Below are 21,504 nucleotides of genomic sequence, written 5' to 3'. Positions count from 1 at the left end.
ACGTTTGACGTCTGCAATTACAAGAGGTGCTCAGAGTGGTTACCATCAGCATCCAGACACTTCTGATTACAGCGAACTATTTATTGCTTGAGCAACGCTGATCAAAGTGTTAACATCTCTTAAAACGTGTATACATTTTTTTGGTACCCCGGGCATTAATTATTCTAATGATAAATTTTTAATGTATAATAATTGCCGTGTTTTACATATATCTTTAAATTAAGTAGAAATATCCCCCAAACACATATGCATACATCTTTATACATGCATATATCTATTTTTAATAGAAAGATTGATTTCTTCCTCCTGTTTGTTTGTAACTCATTTAATGTTTGAATCCTGGATAAATTGCATGACGTATTCAATGAATGCTTTAAGGGCTTGATTTCTTTCAGTGCCCTTTCCTTTTATTAAAGTGGAAGCTTAACAAAGGGGTGGGGACTAATTCAGACCTGTTTTCAAAAGGAATGGCATAAAGAGATGTAATTACACAAGAACATGTCATTATAGGGGTTAGTTTTTTGTTTTCATGTTTATGGATTAAAAGGTGCATAATGACTCTGGTTATAGAAACATATAGGTCACCCTGAAATTGAAACTGTTAACAGAAGGTGGAATTAAGAAAAAAATACTGTCGTGATTTCCCTCATTTGTATTCTGGCATTATTTATTTACCATTTGCAGACAAATTCTATCAGGTCTTTTTGTTTGTTTGTTTTTTCTTTTGCTTTCTTTTCAGACATGCTCGTGGTGGTATAAAATGGAAGGAGAATTAGATTGTTTTAAGGAGTTCTGCAGTGAAAAAAACAGAGATTTTTCTTATGATTATTTACCATTTTGAGAGATAGGCTTGTGTAGCTAAGTATTTTTAAGATTATAGGCAGTTCTAGATTCAGTGATAATCATTGCCATGAGCTGGTTGCATAGTTTCACCAAGTTATCTAATCTCTCCGAGCCTCAGTTTACTCCTCTGTAAAATGGGGATAATATTTTGAATTCCAGATAATATGTGTCAAGCAGAGTGCTAGCCAAATACTAAAACAGTAGTCATATGGTATTAAACAATAGTGACATCTATTATTATCACTATTATTAATGTTGTTTTGTATTTAGGATCCTAGTACTACACCTTTGGGGACTTATACAAGTGGAGGGCATCTCCCAGTATACTATTATAGGTCTTGCAATCTATTGTTATTGATTACAATCATTAAACAAAAGGAGTTCGTAGTTGTGTTGCGTTAATGCAAAGGCTCTACTCCAGGGGCCCCTTTGATTTGGCACAAGTGATGAAGTTGGTGGTCTCCACCCAGTGGGCTACATCATAAACCAAGCATGCTACCTTAGTGAGGTTTCCAGTGATGGGTAGCACTTGGAGTTGAGCAGTTAGAATGGGAGTGACAGGTTGCGGGGGTTGGTGATCATATGCAAAGGCAGAACTGATCTTAAGCCTTTGCTCTTTGGGAAAAATGCTAGGCTAGTATTTTCTTATGGGTTCGGTTCAACTATATATCATTAGATAGTGAAGAAATTTCTGCAGAGGAGGGAAGTGAAATTCCTTGTTCAGAGCAAGCATGAGGACATGGATTGTATGATAGGGATGCCAGTTAATACTTTGTTCAGTTGGTATAAATCAGGCATCTAAACTTTGGGTGTAAGACTCAGCAAGACGGGTGGTTATAATTCTCTCCTATAAAAGAATCTGAGGTAGGTAGACGAGGCATGGTACAATGGCTCTCAGGGGTGTCATCAGGGACCCAGGCTCAGATCTTCCTTCTGTGCCATTCTCAACATTGGGCTTCTATCCTCAAGTTGGTCACCTAGTTGACCAAGATGGCTGCTGGAGTTCCAGCTGTAGAATCTACATTACAGGCAGCAGAAGGTGATCCCTTGCTTTTAAGGATCGTTTGCAGAAATTCCACACACTTCTGTTACATACACAATATGGACCAGAACTTAGTCACGTGGCCACATCTGAAAAGAGAGCCTAGGAAATACAATCTTTATTCCAGGCAGGATTACGTCTCGCTAAGAATCGAAGTTCTCTTCCTATGGAAGAAATGAGAAATGGGTATCATGTTTCCCCCAAAATAAGACCAATTAGCTCTAATGTGTCTTTTGAAGCAAAAATTAATATAAGACCCGGTCTTATAGTATAATAAGACTTATATAATATAGTAATATTATATAATAATGTTATATAATAAGTCTTATATCATATAATAATATAATATGAACCTGGTCTTATATTAATTTTTGCTCCAAAAGACACATTAGAGCTGATTGTCCGGCTAGGTTTTATTTTTGGGGAAACAGGATAGTTGTAGGCTACTGTCAGTTCCTGCCTTAGAGGTATGTACATATAGGAGTATGGATGGATTCAGATTGTTCCACCACAAAACAGAAAACCCAAAAATAAGCCTATAACTATATGGTCATTTAATCTATGACAAAGGAGGCGAGAATATATAATGGGGTAAAGACAGTCTATTTAATAAATGGTGTTGGGAAAACTGAACAGATGCATGCAAAAAGGCGAAACTAGACCACCTTCTTACACCATATATAAGAGTAAACTCAAAATGGATTAAAGACTTAAATGTAAGACCCCAAACCATAAAACTCCAAGAAGAAACATGGGCAGTAAATTCTTTGACCTTGCTCTTCGTAGTATTTTTTCTGATATATCTCTTCCACATGGGAAACAAAAGAAAAAAAATAAACAAATGGAACTACATCAAATGAAAAAGTTTTGCACAGCAAAGGAAACCATCAACAAAATGAAAAGACTAGAATGGGAGAAGATATTTGCCAGTGATACATCCAATAAGGGGTTAATATCCAAAATTTATAAAGAACTCAACACCAATAACAATCCAATTTAAAAATGGGCATAGGAGCTAAACAGACGTTTCTCCAAAGAGCACACACAGATGGCTAATAGACATATGAAAAGATGCTCAAGGTCACTAATTATCAGAGAAATGCAAATTAAAACCACTATGAGATATCACCTCACACATGTCAGAATGGCTATCATCAATACGAAATCCACAAACAACAAATGTTGATGAGGATGTAGAGAAAAGGGAACCCTCATGCATTGTTGGTGGGATTGTAAATTGGTGCAGCCACTATGGAAAATAGGATGGAGGTTCCTCAAAATATAAAAAATAGAACTACTTTTTGAGTCAGCAATTCCATTTCTGGGTATTCATCTGAAGAATTCCAAAACACTAATTCAAAAAGATGTATGCACCCCTATTTTTATTGCAGTGCTATTTACAATAGCTAAGATGTAGAAGCAACCTAAGTGCCCACTGATGGACAATTGGATAAAGAAGAAGTGGTATATACGCATATATACAATGGAATATTACTTGGCCATAAAAAAGAATGAAATCTTACCATTTGCAACAACATAGATGGACCCAGAGGGTATTATGCTCAGTGAAGTAAGTCAGACTGAGAAAGACAAATACTATATGATCTCACTTACGTGTGGAATCTAAAGAACAAAATAAATGAACAAACACAACAGAAATAGGCTCATTGATACAGAAAATAAACTGATGGTTTGCAGATGGGAGAGGGGTTAGGGGGCTGGGTGAAAAAGGTAAAGGGATTAAGAGATACAAATTGGTAGTTACAAAATAGTCACGGGGATATAAAGTACAGCATAGGGAATATAGTCAATAATATTATAATTCCTATGTATAGTGCCAGGTGAGTGCTAGAATAACTGGGAGATCACTGTGTAATTTGTATAAATGTCTAATGACCATGCTGTATACCTGAAACTAATATAATACTGAATGTCAACTGTTATTGAAAAATAAAAAATACATAAATACATTATTCCACCACAGAAAGATGGCTGCACCACCCATAGAGTAACTGGGTTTCTTAGTCTGTGAGCATTTTTCAGACACTTCAACAATAAAATTAGACATCCATAGAAGTGGCTGTTTGTAGTTCAGAGTTCTGTGGACTACCCACGCAGATGGTGGGAGGGTGGAAGTATTGTTTTTGTTTGTTTTGATAATCACTCAGAGGTGAAGTTAAGGGCTCCTATACGCAGGATTATGCCGCGTATGGCAAAATAAAATTAGAATTTGATCGAAGCTTCGGAATATTTTGTTATTTCCTCCTCTCTTTGTGGAAGCTCAATATGCAGGAAAGCCCTGCTTCCAGCTTTGTAAGACAGCCCTTGCTTGTCTGTGCTCAGGAGAATAGAATAATCTAGGTAAGTCCTGAAGCTTAAGACTTTGCCTCGGGTTGAAATTTTGCTATTTTAATCCATTATCTAAAGTCCTAGTCCTCTTATTTTATAAGCCGTATAGAATAAAACTAAGAAACCCTGCATCATTCATGACAGTATGTGACAAGCAGTAAGCCTTGTGTGTGTCCACAGGCCGACCATCTTCCGGTTTCTTCAGCATTAACATGGGTCCCGTATGTCCTCCTGGAACATCCTGGGGTGTTACTTTAAAGAACTCTGAAAAGAAAAGGGAGGCATCGGTGGGAGGCTGGTAGGAAATCAAGGGAAGTGATATTTTAAGACTGATGAAATTCTTGCCAGTTCTGTTTGCAAAAGATGGCAGTTCTACTGTTATAGGATGATTGGATCATTTTTATTTAAAAACAAAAATTGCAAATCACCTTTAAGGCGTTGAAAACACTGCCCTTAATTTAGAACATTAACAAAAGACCATAGGAAAGCATGGATACCGGTAAACAGTAAGTGGCCGGTAACACAGGTCACCTACCTAGAGGCCACCTGAACCTCAGCCTGTGTCTTTCCCAGGAACACCCCACTCCTGCTCAGTGGCTGTGTTCTCTGACCTTTTTTGGCTATACCCACTTCCAGCAGTTAAAACATGTAGTGAACCACACCAGAACTTGGCAGACCTCCGTAAGAAAAGCTGAACAAAGAGAAAAGCAGCAGTGACCCACTTGGGTAGGATTGTTTCCCCCCTGTGAGAGGAAGGGTAACAGGACTGATGGCTCTAGAGGTTGTTGGACCAGTTAATGAGCTGAATGACGTTTGAGAGCTATAGTCCTGGGGACCCTGCTCTGAAGAATGTATTTCAATCTTAAGAGACTGATTGATAGGCATTGCTTATTCTTATTTATTTCCAAAGGGGCTTTGGTCACCGTCTCTCACAATCCCATTTAGTTATCTGTGAAATAGGATGGCAAATATTTTTATTAGCTTAAGCTAGTTTCCGTAATGATGTCAGAAAATGTGGATTTGAGTGCCTTATAGCAATGTTCCAAATACTGTTAGAAAGCTATGGGTATGGTTCTCCTAAACCCCTTATATCCAGTGTATTTTTATAAGTTCTGCTAGATTTAAATTAATAAACATCATCATGCCCATTTTATAGCTCAGGAAACTGGCAATCACAGGAGCCTTTCAGCAAATTTGTGCAAGTTCAGTGGTGTATCATTTACAGTAGAGTTCAGGGTGTCAGGTCACAGCATTTTCTTGACCCACGAAGGTGCTGAAATTAGCCACTGGACTGAAGTCCTGTTATCTATAGCTAGAATCAGGTTTCCTTTTTCTTTTCACTGTGACTAGGACCTAGAGAATCAGACAGTTTTTTCAACTGTTGCAGAAATAAATAAAAATTGGGTAAAATATGAAATAAAGAAATTGAATAACAGAACAAGAAGTCCTTTTAATGGACGAGTTAGGGAGGGAAAGAATAAGTAAAATAGGAAAAAAAGAGCGTTACATGTGGTAGAATGTGCTGGATTCTGAACCAGTTTTTGTAGTGTTCACCGAAGGGAACTGACAGGCCCGTTTGCCTGGAATTTCTTCTGACGTACTTGACCAATTCTTGAAGTTTTAACCATTCATATTTACTCCCTTGAATAAAGAAAACTCCTTTGAAGATACATCATTATTAGTACTATCTCAGATTTCCTCATTGCGTGTGTACTATATGCCAGACACAGCGCTTTGTGAATTACCTAAGGGAAAATAGCGTAGAGATCATTAATGTCTGCCGAAACCTTAGCTCAGGATGGTTATCTGTTAAACGCTTAGAGTAGTGGTAGTGGGAAGAAGAGGAGAAGGGGGTATGGAAATTCTAGAGCTGAGGAGGGGCTCTGGGACCAGGCTGCACTGCCATATTAGTCACCTGGAGGGCAGCCCCTGAAAAGGAGAGATCTCCAAGTGGAGTGGGGCAGGGCGCGGGAACTTAGCCTTTAAACTCCACAAATCAGATTTCATCTGAGCCGCAGTGTTTCTTTTACATTTATTCCCCATTTCCTTCCAGGAGGAATTTGAGGTCACTCACTGTAAAAAGCACACATGCCACAGAATTAAAAAGAAAAATTTAAATAATCAGAGGTCGAACACAACAAGGTTTCAAAGCCTTTTCCTCAAACTCAGGCTGCACTAGACGTGAACATTTTCTTGAAATTTACCTTCTTTGTTTGTATTGTAAAAGCCATGAGTACGTTTTTCACATTTAAAATTTAAAATTATATTTCATCAAACATAATTTGTTTTAATCTAAAGATATTGCTCAGATATTCTCAATACCAGAGAGATAATTACCAGAGGAAATTGTGTTCATTCTACAAATATTTATTGAGTACTTGCCTTGTTGCCAGACACTGTTGGAAGCCCTGGTCGTATAACAATGAGGGAACTATTGCAATTGAATTTAAATACTGTAAGTTCTAAGTATAATTTTTCAGTTAATATATAATGGATTGAATTTCAAAACTGAATTCTGGATATTTCTGTTGAAATGATCTCTTCCTCCCAATCCTATTTATTCATTTAAAAATAGATGGAGGCCCAAGAGTTGCCTTTCTCCCTCCACATGCCATCACTTTCTCACCAGTCTCTGCACAGTAAATCTCACCCCATTTGTCATCTTTATCCTCACCTTCCTGGTTTAAGCCTCCCACTCTCTAATTAACATCTTTATTCCCTGCCCCCTCCCCACCAGTCCATTCTTCAGGAAGCATCCAAGGTGATCGGATTGTGTTCTGCCCCGCTTAAAACCTTTCGTTGGCTCTTTATTGCACTCAGTATAATATCAAAATTCATAGCAGGACCTGAGAAGAACCTCCACGATTTTATCCTGCCTGTCTTTCCAGCCCCATCTCGCATGAGTTCACCCTTGCTCGTGTTGCTGTAGTTCCAGGAGAATGCACAGGCCTCAGGCCGTCACCCCTGAGGTTCCCTATTTAGTGTAGTCTTTCCTCCTGTTCTTCGGGTAGATGGTTCTTTATCCTGCAGGTCTTGGGTTTAAACATCTCTTTGGGGGAGAGATATCTCCTGACCACTATGCTAAATCAGTAACCTCACCTCCCCAGTTTTCTCTCACAATTGTAATTATGTGGCTGGACAAATATTACGCTGAAGTAGTATTTATAGCCTTTTCGCCACTCCACAATCCCCCTACTTGTTAAAGAAAATCTGTTACTTATCTCCTCAGTTTTACCTACCTTTTCTCCTCCTAAAGAGCAGAGATTATTTTCTTGTTTATTAGGAGAGAAGCTACATTGAACTTCATGGTTGATACTGGGAGAAAGGGCTAAAGAAAGCTTTTGGGGTCTGGGAATGGAAATAAAGTTTTGGGTTTTGGTGTCAGTGGGTCTAAGGGATTTGGAAAGGGGAAAGAGGCCTTTAGAAATGCATTTCTGTGGACTCTGATTTATATTCCCTTTTATGTTCTTCAAAATGCTAGATAAAGAATAAAATTGCTTTTTGGTTGCTGTATACTGTGTTTCCCTGAAAATGAGACCTAGCTGGACCATCAGTTCTGATGCATCTTTTGGAGCAAAAATGAACATAAGACCTGGTATTATATTATATTGTATTATATTGCATTACTTTACATTACATTATATTATATTATACCTGGTCTTATGTTATATTAAAATAAGACTGGGTCTTATATTAATTTTTACACTAAAAGACGCATTAGAGCTGATGGGCCAGCTAGATCTTATTTTGGGGGAAACACGTTATATACCTTTAACGCCCCAAGGCTGGTCCCTTGGGTTGATGGGATTCCCGTTAGATCTGGATGTCAGTTTCATGGCGTTTCTCCCACTGGACTGAAAACACCAAGAGAGCAAGGGATGTCATCAGTGTCGTTCACACGCACGATAGTCCTAGCACACTGCCTGGAACATAGTGCATAATCACAATTTTATTGTACATCTGAAATTTTACTCTTTTAGTTTTTGACAAGGGCAATGAGAGAGATGAAGATTTGAGGAATTAGGGGATTCTTATTGTTTGACAAAATAATCCCCATAGCCCTCGAGGAGGAGAAACTTTTTCTAGTATGACAAGAAGCCTTTGTAATGTGGATCCTTACATAGGAGGCACTGAAAAAAACATATGTTCCACCCCAGCAGCATTAGATTTTTTTAAGGTCTAGAAGTCAATGTCTTAGCTCATTATTGTTTTCCCTAAATTAGCCTTCAGAAATGAGATTGCAATTTTTTGAAGGCATTTTTGTAGACACCTAACCTGATGCTTTCAGACTATGATTCTTTTTTGTCCTCTCGGATATGTTTCTTTCTGGCGGTCTGACTTCATGCGTGGATGGAACTTTCAGAACCAGGCAGGATGTGTCATTTTCACATTACCTAGACTTCGAAATAGCACTGATCTAATCTATGCCTTTGCTAAAAACTGCACAACAATTTGCACCTCGCGGGCTATCTGGGGCCTCCCTGCCTCTAGGAGACGTTCGCAGAGCTTGACCCAAACTCCAGTTCTAAGGTCTCAGGTGTTCAGAGCCCGTCTATATCCTCACATTTCTTCCTGTTCACACGGCTGATGCCTTGCGGCCTGCTTGTTTTTCTGACCTGTTAGACCCACTCCTTATCTGTTTCCACCTGAAATCTAGTCACGGTCTACATTTTGTGATACTGAGGGATGTCACAAGGGAGACTCATTTCATGTGCTTGTTGCCTCTGCCATTTCACTGGTCTCCTTGACACCCTCAGTAGCACCCTGGAGTGGGACCCTCCCTGTGTATGCTACTCCCTGCAGTGGCCCAGTACACCTGACCTCCCTGCTTCTCCAATGGAGAGCCGCTAGTCAGGCCAGACGGACAGCACCTCCCCTGGCCATGCTGGGACTTAGGAAGAAAGCTGTGTTCTGTTGCACAGCAATTTAAGATTAAGAAATCTGGTGAGTGTCACAGGAGAAGACGGTCTTTGTTGTTGATGGACGAGAGACCCGTGTTCATAATATCAAAGGTTTGGCAGCACATTTGCCATTCTATTGTGCACATTTAAACGACTGGCTTTGTTTCTATTTTTGCCCAGGTGGAGACTCCCCCAATATCTACGTGAAGCTAAGTCAGAGATTTCTATAGCAAGCTCACACTCCGACGCTACTATGAGCAGTAATACAATAATAGCGCTACTACTTCTCTCTTCCTTTCTCCTCTCCCTCCTCTTCTCCATTGTCTTCACCAGGAGGTCTGTTTGGATCTTCTCAAGTACATAAATATCTGTCGAGACTATAATTTTCATCTCTTAGAGCAGGCCAGCACACTTTTTTTTGGTAAGGGACCAGGAACTAAATATTTTAGGCTTTGTGGACATATGGTCTCTGTCACAACTACTCAGTTCTATCACTGTGGTAATAACATAGCCACAGATAACACATAAATGAACAATGAGTGCGATGTGTCCCAGTAAAACAGCTGGGGGCCGTATTTGGCCAGGAGCTGTGGTTAGCGACCCCTGTTTCACAGCACAAGGGTGATTAAGACCTAAGAAATGTCGTGCGTGTGTGTTGCCACTAAATGATCTCAGCTATAACCATAGTGTGGTCTTTTGTAGAAGAGAGCGTGTTTTTTTTGTTTTTTTAAGTAGCACTGATTCCTGTTTAGACCATCATGATTGAGCTGTAAAATGTTCTCTATGCCACCAAAACCAAAACACCTGGATGAAGGATCTGTATTTGGCATTATTTTGTACCATCCAGCTGAATATCAAAAATATCTGCTGAAAGAGTAGACGGCATCTATTCAGGTACTGGGTTTCATGAAGTTTTATTACATGATTTATTGGAAAGGACTTTGAGGCCCACAGGATCCAGGCCAGTATCAACCAGATGGTAACCTTTTCTGTACTCGATAGTCAACCACGTCAACAAGGATGGTTCTGCAGTCAGTGATGGCTTTGTGCTCTTGAAGTGTTTTCTTCCCAGCAATAATGACATATGTTGCCTGTTATTTATTTTGAAATGTCCTTCCTGGAGAGCACACCGAGGAAAATGAGAAAGGGTAAAGGAAAACTGCGGAGCTGTAAGAGTTGGCCCAAGGGTGAGCCTTCCTGGATGGGCTATATGTGGGGGTGACATTTTGACTGTGATGGCACCTGCTTTGGCATTTCCTGGGTGTCCAAAGCCTGTCAGTGTCTATTTGGAAACTGATAGCCCTACAAGCATGACTACCAAGGGCAATAAAAGAAATGAAGACTTGATGAGTTAGGGGATTCGTATTGTTTGACAAAATATCTCAACAGCCCTTGAGGAAGAGGAACCTTTTCTAGTATGACAAGAAGCCTTTGTAATGTGGATCCTTACATAGGAGGCACTGAAAAAACATATGTTCCACCCCAGCAGCATTAGATTTTTTTAATTTCTAGAAGTCAATGTCCTATCTCATTATTTTTTTTCCTAAGTTAGCCTAAAGTATCGTCTGCAAAGCATGTCTCTGTTGGTTTGCCCACGTGCATTTTTGTTGTTTGGAGAAATGATATTCTCTAAAAACACCCTTTTATTCTTTCTCCATGCAAGGCTTTCGTTACCAGTTTTTAATCTGAAGAATTTGTTTATGGATATGACATCCATGCCGACATGACCCGTTGTCCCTGGGCTGTGCTGAGTCTCACGGTACTGACTTGTGCACATTAATCTCCCAAGTTGAAGCCAGCTTGACTCTCCCTGACTCTAATGTATTGTCTATAACCTTTCAAACTTGGCAGTTAAGTAAGTATAGGGAACTGACTCGCAGTTTCCTGGCAGCAATAAAAGGAAGTAGGATATGGGACAGTGCTCAGAAAAATCACAGCTGTCATAAAACGGAGTCTTTGAGTAGCCTGTTGGATCCAGAAACACGCAAAAGCATTTCATGCATGACAAAGCATTAGTAAATATTAAATAGTATTCTTGTTCTGATATTGGTGGGGATCAACCTCTCTGCTTTCTCTGGTTATATTTAATACTTATTTGACGTTTTTCTGGCATTCCCGAGCATGCTTATAAGGAAAGACAAGTCATAGGCAGGAGGAAAATTGTAGGATAGATATCAAAACTTCCATCAACAAAGAAACATTGCCCTGGTTAAGACTAAACACAAATACAGTTATTAAGCTTAGGTATCGTTGGTTTCCCTGATCTTCTATAACAGAACCTTTGATCTGTTTTCTTCCTCTTCTTCTTCCTCTTCTTTTTCCTCCTCCTCCTCTTCCTCCTCTTCTTCTTCTTCTATGAAAAACAGTGTAACTAGGAGAGTTTAACCTGACAATGGTGGTCACTGTGCTTTTTCCAGCTTGTCAGGGTAATGTAGAGATTAACACAAAAGATAAGATTGTTTTCGAATCCTTTGTTATAGTGAGTCAACTATGTATATGGTTTCCTCTGAGAAAATGACATAACCAGTGAGCAAGCTTTAATTTCTATGTCTAAGCCTATAGTTAATGTCACATGTGCTACTTTTAGGATATTTCTTGATAAGAAATTATTAGATCACTGGATAATACCTTGGGCTCAACGTAAGCTGCAGTTGAAGATTGGCCATCCTTACCATGGAAACGTGGGACAAACTTCATTTTTCCTTTTTATAAGGTGGTCGGCCATAGCAGTCCAGTTGGAGACATAAGAAAGTCATACTGAAACAATTATTGAATGAGACTGAATATTGTCTGTCTGTATTCATTCGTTTATTTATTTATTGACCATCTCATACGTGCCCAGGAATGATTATAAGCACGAGGGGTAAATGATGAATAAGACATGCTTTCTTTTCTCATGGAGTTTACATTCTAACAAGGCTTATATTTTCAAGTCAGCATTATAATGTCAATGCAAAGCAGTGTTAGATTGCAAGATACATGAAATGGTTTATACCACCTTATTTTGATATAAGGAGAATAGAATTGGAAATTAGAACATAGGAAATCCAATGCATTGTGATGCGGCTGGGCAAATTTTGAGAGTTATTAGCCTTCTAGGGAGCTAAGAAAAGCATTTGCAACTGAAGGCTTTCCCTCTTTGTTTAGAAAAAGCAAGTTGTCGTAGGTTAAGTATATGTGGTTTGTTTTGTTTTTGTTTTGTTTTGCTTTAAATAATTAAGAAAAATTGCCATTTGCCACTGATAAATAATTTAGAAAAATTATCTTGTTCTTGGTGATGTTTCCCTATGTATTCTGAATACCTGTTTGCAATGATCAAGATCTTCAGAAACCACACTGTTTTATAAACTCCTAAGCTCTCTAAGGAGGAGTTTCAAGCTGTTTTATTCCAACCATTCAATGCCTGAGCCTTCCTACAACTTCTTTCCAAGTGTAGCCTGTGCTTGAATGCCTCTTGTGATGAGGAACTCACTACCTCTCTCCTTCTTTGCCTTGCTTCACTGTAGAAAACTCTTCCATATAATGAGTTGAAATCTGTCTGCTCAAGTATAATTTCCTAATATTATTTCTTGGGTCCAAATGGAACATGTGTAACTTGTTTTCCTGTATGGTAACCCTTCAGATATTCGGAGATAGGTATTCCTCTAAGTTCATGTTTTAAAGATTCTTTCTCTTCAACAAATGAAACTTGGGAAGGTTCTCTCATTAACTAGTTTAGCTGAATGCTAATCTGGATCCGGTAAAGGTATGGGTAAATGCAGTGTTTAATTTCAACCCAGTATTATGGGCAGGCTACGATACTAGCTGCTGTCACTCCCACAAAAAGTAAATGAGACAGTTTAATTTTCATGGTGTTTCAAAATCAATTTGGGGAACGATGATCGAATCATGCATAGCATTTCTTCTGCTTCTGAGTACTATAAGGAAGATTTCAGATTTTGATTCCTTTGTGTTAGAGTATTTAGAGTCTGGTAGCATATGAAGATAATTCCTTACTCTTATGGAGTGCTTTGTAGTTTCCAAAGTGTTGTTTGGATAATACTTCATTCGATTCTTAAGGGGTCTTGTGAGGTAGCCAGGAATGTATTACCTTAAAAAAAGAAAAAAAATCAGAAAAGAAAGGAGAGATTAAATACTTTGTGCGTTATTTTGCAGTTAACAAGTGGCAGAGACTGATCTTAAATCTCAATCCAGACCTTTTTCCCTCACACCATGCAGTCTCCTTTACAGCAAGAATACCTACTGTTGCCCTCCAAAGATGAAAGTTGTCTTCAGTTTGTTTTATAATCAAGAGGTATTCTTGTGCAGTACATTCATACACTAGATGAAAAATATGATTTAGAACTTAAATGCTTTCCACTTATTTTTTAGTGATGCCCGTTAGATAGGAATTGGATATTTTTGCAGAATCAAATAATAAGTGACATTATGCATATTATTAATAATTTGTAAGGATGATTTGGGCTTCAAAGAATTTCCTTAGAGTAAAATAAATTAGGTCTTAATTTACAAGTTAATTTATAGCAAGATGTTTGGTCACCTTATCATAGGATTAAACCTAATGTGATTTATGCAAAGTTTTGATTTGATTGATTTGATTTGATGGTGTTTTCTTCGTCCAGTTATCTAGCTAATTTAATTTTAGTCTCAGGGTTTAAATTCTCTTTTTAGAAGTAAAGGAGTTGGGGAGGAAAAGCCTCATAGCCTGAGACTAAGCCCTGGCTAGTTGCCAGGGCAGTTTAAGATGAGTTCTAAATAAACATGTATGTTTGTTTTCATCCAGTACTTAGCTAACACTGGATGTGCTAACACTGGATGTGTATTACAGAAGTCACTGGAGGTATGAACACAGTGTGAGAAGGCTGTCAGTTTTCTCCTTCATGATCAACTTTGCACTAACCCTGAGTGGCTTCTGCTTCCTGGGGAGAGCCAGATTTGAAGTGGTTATGTGAACCATGCGTTTGGCCTGTTGGTCGCTTATTAATATAGCAGACTTTCTTCTAAACATCTTTCTCTATGAAAACAGTGAAGTTTGGGAGCTCAGATTATCTGCCACAGAAGTGATTAGAATATTGCAGTGGTCAGTAGTTCCTGATTATTTCGTCCTCTCCGCATCTTTATATTTGCAGCATCCCTGACTGCACAAAGCAGCCAGCCCTTTGAAAAAAGGAAGGTGATTTCAAAAGTCACAAATGCCCTAAATTGATGGGCTTTATAAATAAAATAAAAAATCACTCAAAATACTCTTATGTGATAGTTTGTTATAGTAAACAGAAACCCTTTTCTATTTTTTTTGTGTGTATTTATTATCCTTCAGATATTCCCTTGCCTCAATCCTTTACGAGACTTAACATTATAGTCTAAGCGCAACGCTATACTTTTGATATTTGTCTCATTAACTCTTCACCAAACTTACGAAGGCGGCAGTAAGCTCTGTTTCTATAAGTAAGAAAACCAAGCACCAGCGATGTAAGCAGCCTGCCTGACCACGAGCTTCTGATGGAGCCGATGTTCCAGCCCTGCCCTTTCAGCCTTCCGTGTTGCAAGACACGCTATCCCCATTGTTTTTTCCAAAGACTTTCTTACCCAAATGGCTAGTAAAGGATAAAAGTGATGTTTTATTAAACCCAATTTCTCTGTCTTCTGTCCCGAAGCTGCAGACTTCCTGTATTTTTCTTTGTTCCTTCTCCCCCGGATAGCAAGAGCAACCAGAAATGAAATGTTCTCATCTATTATCGTACACCAGATTTGCTTTATGTAGTCTTTGACTAATGACTCGTTGGCCAGAATCAACTCAGGGATCTGTTCTTTGATAGTGCATTAATAATATATACGCATTAAAGCTCCTTCTCAGAGAATATTTGAGCTTTGACATATTGAACACTGGCATTTTAAATTAAAGCTGTTACTGTCAGTGCATTTTAAAAACGAGATAGCTTGGAAATAGTATTTCATACATAACAAACTAGACCTGAGGTCATGATTTACTAAGACAAAACTCTTCCTGGCCTGTTTAATTGTGGTAGGGGCTTGAATTACGTTTTTCAATTATCGTGATGACCTAAACATCTTTGAGATGGAGAAAAAACTAAGCTGTTTTGCGAGGCTTTGAAGAAACACCACAGAGCAACCTAATGGATTTTCTACATACCATAGAGACCAGGAATAATGAATTAGAAACCACTGTGAGTCCTTCAAGATAGGAAGTATCAAGATTAAAATGGTGCTTGGTGACAGTGATGACTGTACATTAAGCCCCAGGCTTGCATTATTGTCTCTTGTCTGGCAAACACTTTTTTTTATCTGGTTATATAGCTAAGCATTCTTTTCGCTTGTGACATTAGACTTGTGCTAAGCCTTCTCCTCAGTACAGCTGATTTGGAGACATTTTGTGTGAGACACATACACACATTTCTACGCATACGTGTTGTGAACCATAATATACATGAGATGCTCCTCATGAAGGTTTTTCTTTAGGGCAGGAGAGCAAAGAGCCCCAGATACGAAACCACCGAGGACAAGACCAACACCAGCCCTCTCACCTCAGCCATTTTACTGATAGACCAATTCACAGACTGCGGTTTCCCCCCTTAAATGCCTACATACTGGTTGACCTCAGACTTTGTATATAGTTGGACCCACGGTAACTTTTCTACAGAGGAGCTTGCCCAAAGCCACAAGAGTAGCAAGTAGTGGAAGTGAGACTAGACCCCGGATCCTTTAATTCCCAGTGATTCCTCCTTTTTTTTCAAGCACACCTTTTATCAGTGGTTTCCTTTTCCATAAAATGGGGGAATCTACCTTTTTGTGCAATATCCCTGTCATGAAAAGCTGCCAATACCTTGTCTAAGGATGAGTGAATTTGGAATAGAGGGGGAAATCTCAACTAGCCTCCTCCACTGGGTGTTAGCCGTAGGACCCGTTATTCCACCATCTATTTGACAATATATACCTCACTATTGACACTGTAGGTTTATTTTCAGCAGGGCACTCCTGACTCCTGAATACTTGATACTACCATTGAAACCTTGAAATTGCAGGATAGAGTGAAATCCAAAGTGAATTAGAAATTTAATTAAACTTCTTGCTTGTTTAATTGTTTAATGTATTGTACAGTCCAACTTGTGATTCCATATTCAATTATAATAAAACTCCCCTTAGACTGAGTTTATTTTGGGGTTTAAAAAATGGCTCTAAAAGCATATTGGTGCTTTAGGAGAATCCTTGGTTTTATAAAATTTCAACATAAAAGATTGAGTGTTTTAGTATTAGGTTTGTATTGACTCTTGATATTGACACAAGTCTAAATGTGCAAAGCCCACAAAGGCTAAATCTCATAGGCTTATGTTTAATTTAAAATATGTCTAGCTGGCCATTTTGAATATACTAGATAGGTTGATAATCTGAATATCTGGCTGGTTGGGGAAGTAGTCAAATATTAATTTTAAATGTTTATTAGTAGACTGTTTGCAATTGGTTTTTAAATTCATTTGGAAAGTGAGAATTCACGTTTATGAAAAATTGCCAATAAACCTGATTTCATAAAGGTGTTTAGAGGTTAAATGCCTAATGATTAATTTATGCTTTAGTAATGTTTTTAATAATTTGGAGGAAAGGTAAGATAGCTGAGGATAATGTTAATGATGAATAGTAATGAAGGCTTAAAGATGCCGAGATTTCAATGTAGAGATCTTATTCATCAGCCTGAAAACAGAATAGGAAACCAAATGGAAAATACATTTTAGTGAAGTTCAAAGAATGCTGGACAAGGAGAGAAAAGATAAGGAGGGACCCAAGTCCTGCCACTAACTTGGCCAAGTGACCCAGGCAAGCCTCTGCTCTTTCCCTGGGACTTAACTCCATCAGTAAAATAGGAGGGTTGGGAAATATTTGTGATCTAGTTTTTTCTTGTGTCGCTAGAATTTTCCTCTATATTTGACTCCATGTGGCCCCTTTCTTGAATATGTTGAAGGCTTGTGACTGGCAAAAGAAGGCGGTGGTGGTGGTGGTGGTGGTGGTGGTGGTGGTGGTGGTAAGTGTGGAAGCTAATTGTGATACAAAAATAATAGTGTAAGCTCATCCTCTTATTTTTACCCAACAGTTATGGTATTTTTCTTTTGTGCTTGTTTTGTTTTGGTTTTCACAAATTCACTAGACAGTTATTTGTGTGTGTGTGTGTGTGTGTGTGTGTGTGTGTGTGTGTGTGTGAGAACGTGTGTGGATGTACTAGACAATCATAGTGTGGTCTCTTTGAGAAGATTAAGGCTTTCATGCCCTAAAGGTGATATACTTTAAATTCTGTGTACATATTCTGTTAACCATCAGGAAAATTCAATAAACAGGCCTATTCCATCTGTGGAAATATAATGATGATAAAATAATACTGAAAATTAGTTTAATCAGGTTACTTATAAATGGAGGCATTGCTTACATTCAAAATAGTAATGAGAATAAGATTGATAGTCTATGCTGATTCCATCGAACACATCATCTTGCAAAGCCAAAGAAATGAGCTGTAAACTGTTGATCGGAAAGCACAGGTAGTATGTGATCCAGGAAACTTGGTTATGATTAGTTTTTAGTGAGGAAGGGTTCTTTGATATTAAACACATAGGAAACCAGAACATTATTATGCAGAAAATTGATTGATTAATTTAATCAATGACTTTTTCGAAGATGGCTTGGAGACAAGACTGGGGAAACGGAAATGAGCCAACCAACCATTAGTCGTCAGCCCTGCTGCATGAAAAGTGCCCACAGAGCACTTGAGTCAGAACACAGGGGGATTCTGGGAAAATTCCTGTAGCTTGTTTGAGGATGAGACCTAAGTAGAGTTTAATAAAATTTTGCTTTGGAGTGATTTGTTTATCTTCTGTGAGCAATTTTTTTTTAAATAGATTGATTTATTTATCTGTTTGTGTACTCTCTAGTGCTTTCCTCATCTGAACCCAAAGCACTTTGCAAATATCAGAGCTCAAATTTTTAAAAGAGCATTGATTTTTTTCAACAGCCCTGGAGGTAGGCTATCACACATCATCATTTATTTCTGAGATAGAGATATTGATAGCATACTATTAAAATCTTTCATTAGAGAATTTTTTTTTTGATCAGCAATAACCTAAATTCAAAAGAAGTTTGTGTTTGCCTTCACCTGTCAGAATTGCTATTTAAAAGTACATACCACGTTTCCCCGAAAATAAGACCTAGCTGGACAATCAGCTCTAATGTGTCTTTTGGAGCAAAAATTAATATAAGACCCCCGTTATAATATAATATAATACCACGTCTTATCTTAATTTTTGCTCCAAAAGATGCGTTAGAGCTGATTGTCCGGCTAGATCTTATTTTGGGGGAAACCGGGTACTACCGAGGATAATACGGTTACCTTGTTGTTATAAGTAAAGGAATAACATGTCAGTAAATATTGTCATTGAATGAAAACATTCCTGTGAGATAGCCAAGTATTTGCCCAGGAAACCCAAGAAACTGTCTCTGATTAGCTGTTGAAATTTGCCCAGCAGATTAGCACGTTTAAAGTTTGACCAGAACTGAGGACGCCCGAGTATCTTGTCAGCCTTCTCCAGGATACCTTTTCCCCACTCCATGTCTTCACTTTATGTTGCATACTTCCACTTACTTTTCACCAGCTTTAAGGAAAGCTAAGTTCAGGGAGCAGCAGTCTTTGATGCAGAGAACCACTGGAGAGATGAAGGCCCTGCCCTGTAATGATACCAGTCATGCAGAATCAGGAGGAAGAAAAACTATGAAGTCTTTATCATTTCTCTTTGGGCGGCTGTTAGCCTCTTAACTGGGGCTCCCTGCTGCCAGCTTACAAGCTGGAAACATTGCCCTGCGGACATCCATGGTTGGAGCTCGAAGGGTTTGATGTGACCACGGCCTAAGCTGAGCACCATGCCTGGCTATGGAACAATCTCTGTCTGGAGCAGTTCTTCTGATCATTGTTCCAGGGATGGGCCAGATGAAATCCCTGAAACCAAGATCCCGAAAAAGTTCTCTCATCTTAATTAAAGTTGAGATCATCAAAAATAGACTTTGAAAGCATTAGTTTTGGAAATCAATGGGCAACATTTGAATCAGGACACTTTGATTTTCCAGTTAGGTGACCCTCAAAAAAATTATGTAAGCTCTGTGCCTCGGTTTCATAATCTGCATAATGGAGATAATAATACTTCATTAAATGAGAAAATACATGCAAAGCAACTGTTGTGATCCCCCTGAGATCCTAAGCACTGCTGATGCTGACGGTTTCAGTTTCTCCTCCCAAATGAACACAGGCCCAGAGTTCCTGCCAGAGAGGCCATTCGAGTGCCTGGGAGCCTGTTTGCTCATGTCCCACACGCTTTCATGTGTGAGACCAAAAATAGGAATAAAAAGAAGTCACACCAACTTAAATATCTCGCTGAGCTGGCGATCTGTGGAGGGGCCAGGCCCAGAGGAAGAATCCAGGTGTAAACTGACAGAAGCAAGAGGGGTCCAAGTAGAAAAGACAATGAAGGACTTGCTTGAGGGCTGAGCTGGTGGCCGGTGGCACAGCAGTTCTGTGGGATGTTTACATCAGTCAACCATTGGTGGGGGCAAGAGCCCTGAAGGCACCGACCCTGTGTAGGCACACATCAGGGGCTGAGCCCAGAGGCTGTGGCAGTAATTTGGGGGTGTGATCTGTGTCTGGGAGGAGCGGCAAGGCCCCATGGGGGAGCTCTCAAAGGAACAGCACCTCGAAGCAGCTGATCAGCAATGAACCTCACCTAAGGTTGGGGCTCAGAAGGCTCTTTAGGCTCAAGCAGGTCCTCTTTCATTCAGGAAACAATCCCTCAAGGTCGCAGATTTAATTGTATTTGTATTACACATTGTCTGGAACACAGTAGACACCCAAATGTTTTTTGGAGTGAGTCCATTCGCTACAGTATCTGGATGTTTTTTGAGGGTGGTGGTTTTGTTTTGTTTTGTTTTGTTTTGAGGTAGTCTGGTTCATGTGTCTGTTTCAAGCCAGTGAGCCTGTTTGGGTTTTTGTTTCAGGAAGAGCCACTTGAGTTTTACTGTTCTGTATGCTTTTGACCTCATGTGGGAGTTGAAATGGTTTCAAAACGGATAGAGGCTGTAGGGTAGCGAATTCCAGGTCACAGAACAATCTGAAGTTCATTGGCAAGGGATAGGGAGAGAAGTGTGCTTTGCAGAACATTTTACTCTGAGTTGCTGTAATGTAATTAGTTTTGAAGGATAAAAGAAAAAACAGCATTCAGCTGAAAGGCAGGAATGGAGGATCAATCTAATAGTTCACTGGAGACTGAGGCTGCGTTCAGGCTATTTTTGCATATTCTGAAATCTTAAGCACAGCTGACTCCACAGAAAGCAGGGCTGTCTCAGAACCCCATCTCACTGTCTGTTCTTTCAGACACCCAGATCGTCCTCTCAGGGTTGGAGTCATTTTCTTCACAAATATTTGGGAAATATTATCACCCAAATCCTTGGAGACATAAAGCAACAATTTGAGTGAACAGTGGCCCTCAGCCATTGTGGGGCGGCAGGAAGCGGAACGTGTGCCTGAGGTGCGTGCTTTAGTTTGTGCAGCGTGGCGTGAGGGCGTCATCAAGTTTTCTTCAGGCTCAGGAACAGACTTTGGGAGCTGTGGGTGTCTCCTTCCTCTAAGGTAGTCTTGATACCCTCAGAGGCGTTGTTGTGTTTTCCTTTGTGGAGAGAGAGAGAGAGAGCTGCTTCTGTGTTTGCTTCTACCCATCTGTTGTGGGGTGAAAGCACAGCTATCGTTACATTGCTCTCCTTGGAGGTCAAGTGTGTTTGGTGCCCTCGGAAGCCTCTGTTGTCCTCACCTCTCCAGCCTTTTCCCCACTTGTGCCTAACCCTGTAGTAGTTCTCAACACTGGGATGCCTTGCCTTCTCAGTGCTATTTGTCTGTTCTCTCCAGCTCAAATGCAGAAAGCTTCCCGGAGGCCGGAGACCTTGTTTAGGGTCCTTGGCCAGGCGGTTCTCATATGTCAGCGCCTTAGCAGCCCCTGATAGCCTCTGGGAAGTTCTCTCATTTTAGGACAGATATACACTGGCAGCACAGACCTTGGGATCAATCATCTTAGTCTAATTATCTGCTGAATGGAGACATCCCTGACCCCCTCACGCCCCTCCAGAATTATTTTTCTGTTGCTCTTTTCTTATGCCCTGTGCCTAAACTTGATCTAGAAGCATGAACCCATACATGATTCTCTTGTCCACCCTTGAACTCTAGGCATCAATTCTTAACCTGTTCACCTGGACAGGTCTTTGTTCCACCCAGTGTGTACCTTTGAACACCAATCCCTCTTCTCCTACGTCAATCACAGTTTTAACTGTGTGAGCTCT

The 21,504-nt window shown here is 39.5% G+C and overlaps 1 protein-coding gene across 2 annotated transcripts in view; it reads left to right on the top strand.

Annotated features, from left to right (window-relative positions):
* VAV3 (vav guanine nucleotide exchange factor 3) overlaps positions 1 to 21,504 on the top strand; it is a 329,840-nt gene that overhangs the window by 179,154 nt on the left and 129,182 nt on the right. The gene's annotated exons all lie outside the window — the stretch shown is intronic.

Source organism: Rhinolophus sinicus, linkage group LG14 (genome assembly GCF_036562045.2).
Source record: "Rhinolophus sinicus isolate RSC01 linkage group LG14, ASM3656204v1, whole genome shotgun sequence".
Lineage (NCBI taxonomy): Eukaryota > Metazoa > Chordata > Mammalia > Chiroptera > Rhinolophidae > Rhinolophus > Rhinolophus sinicus.
The sequence above is the reverse complement of the archived record's forward strand: the minus strand, read 5'-3'. Positions and strand labels throughout refer to the sequence as shown.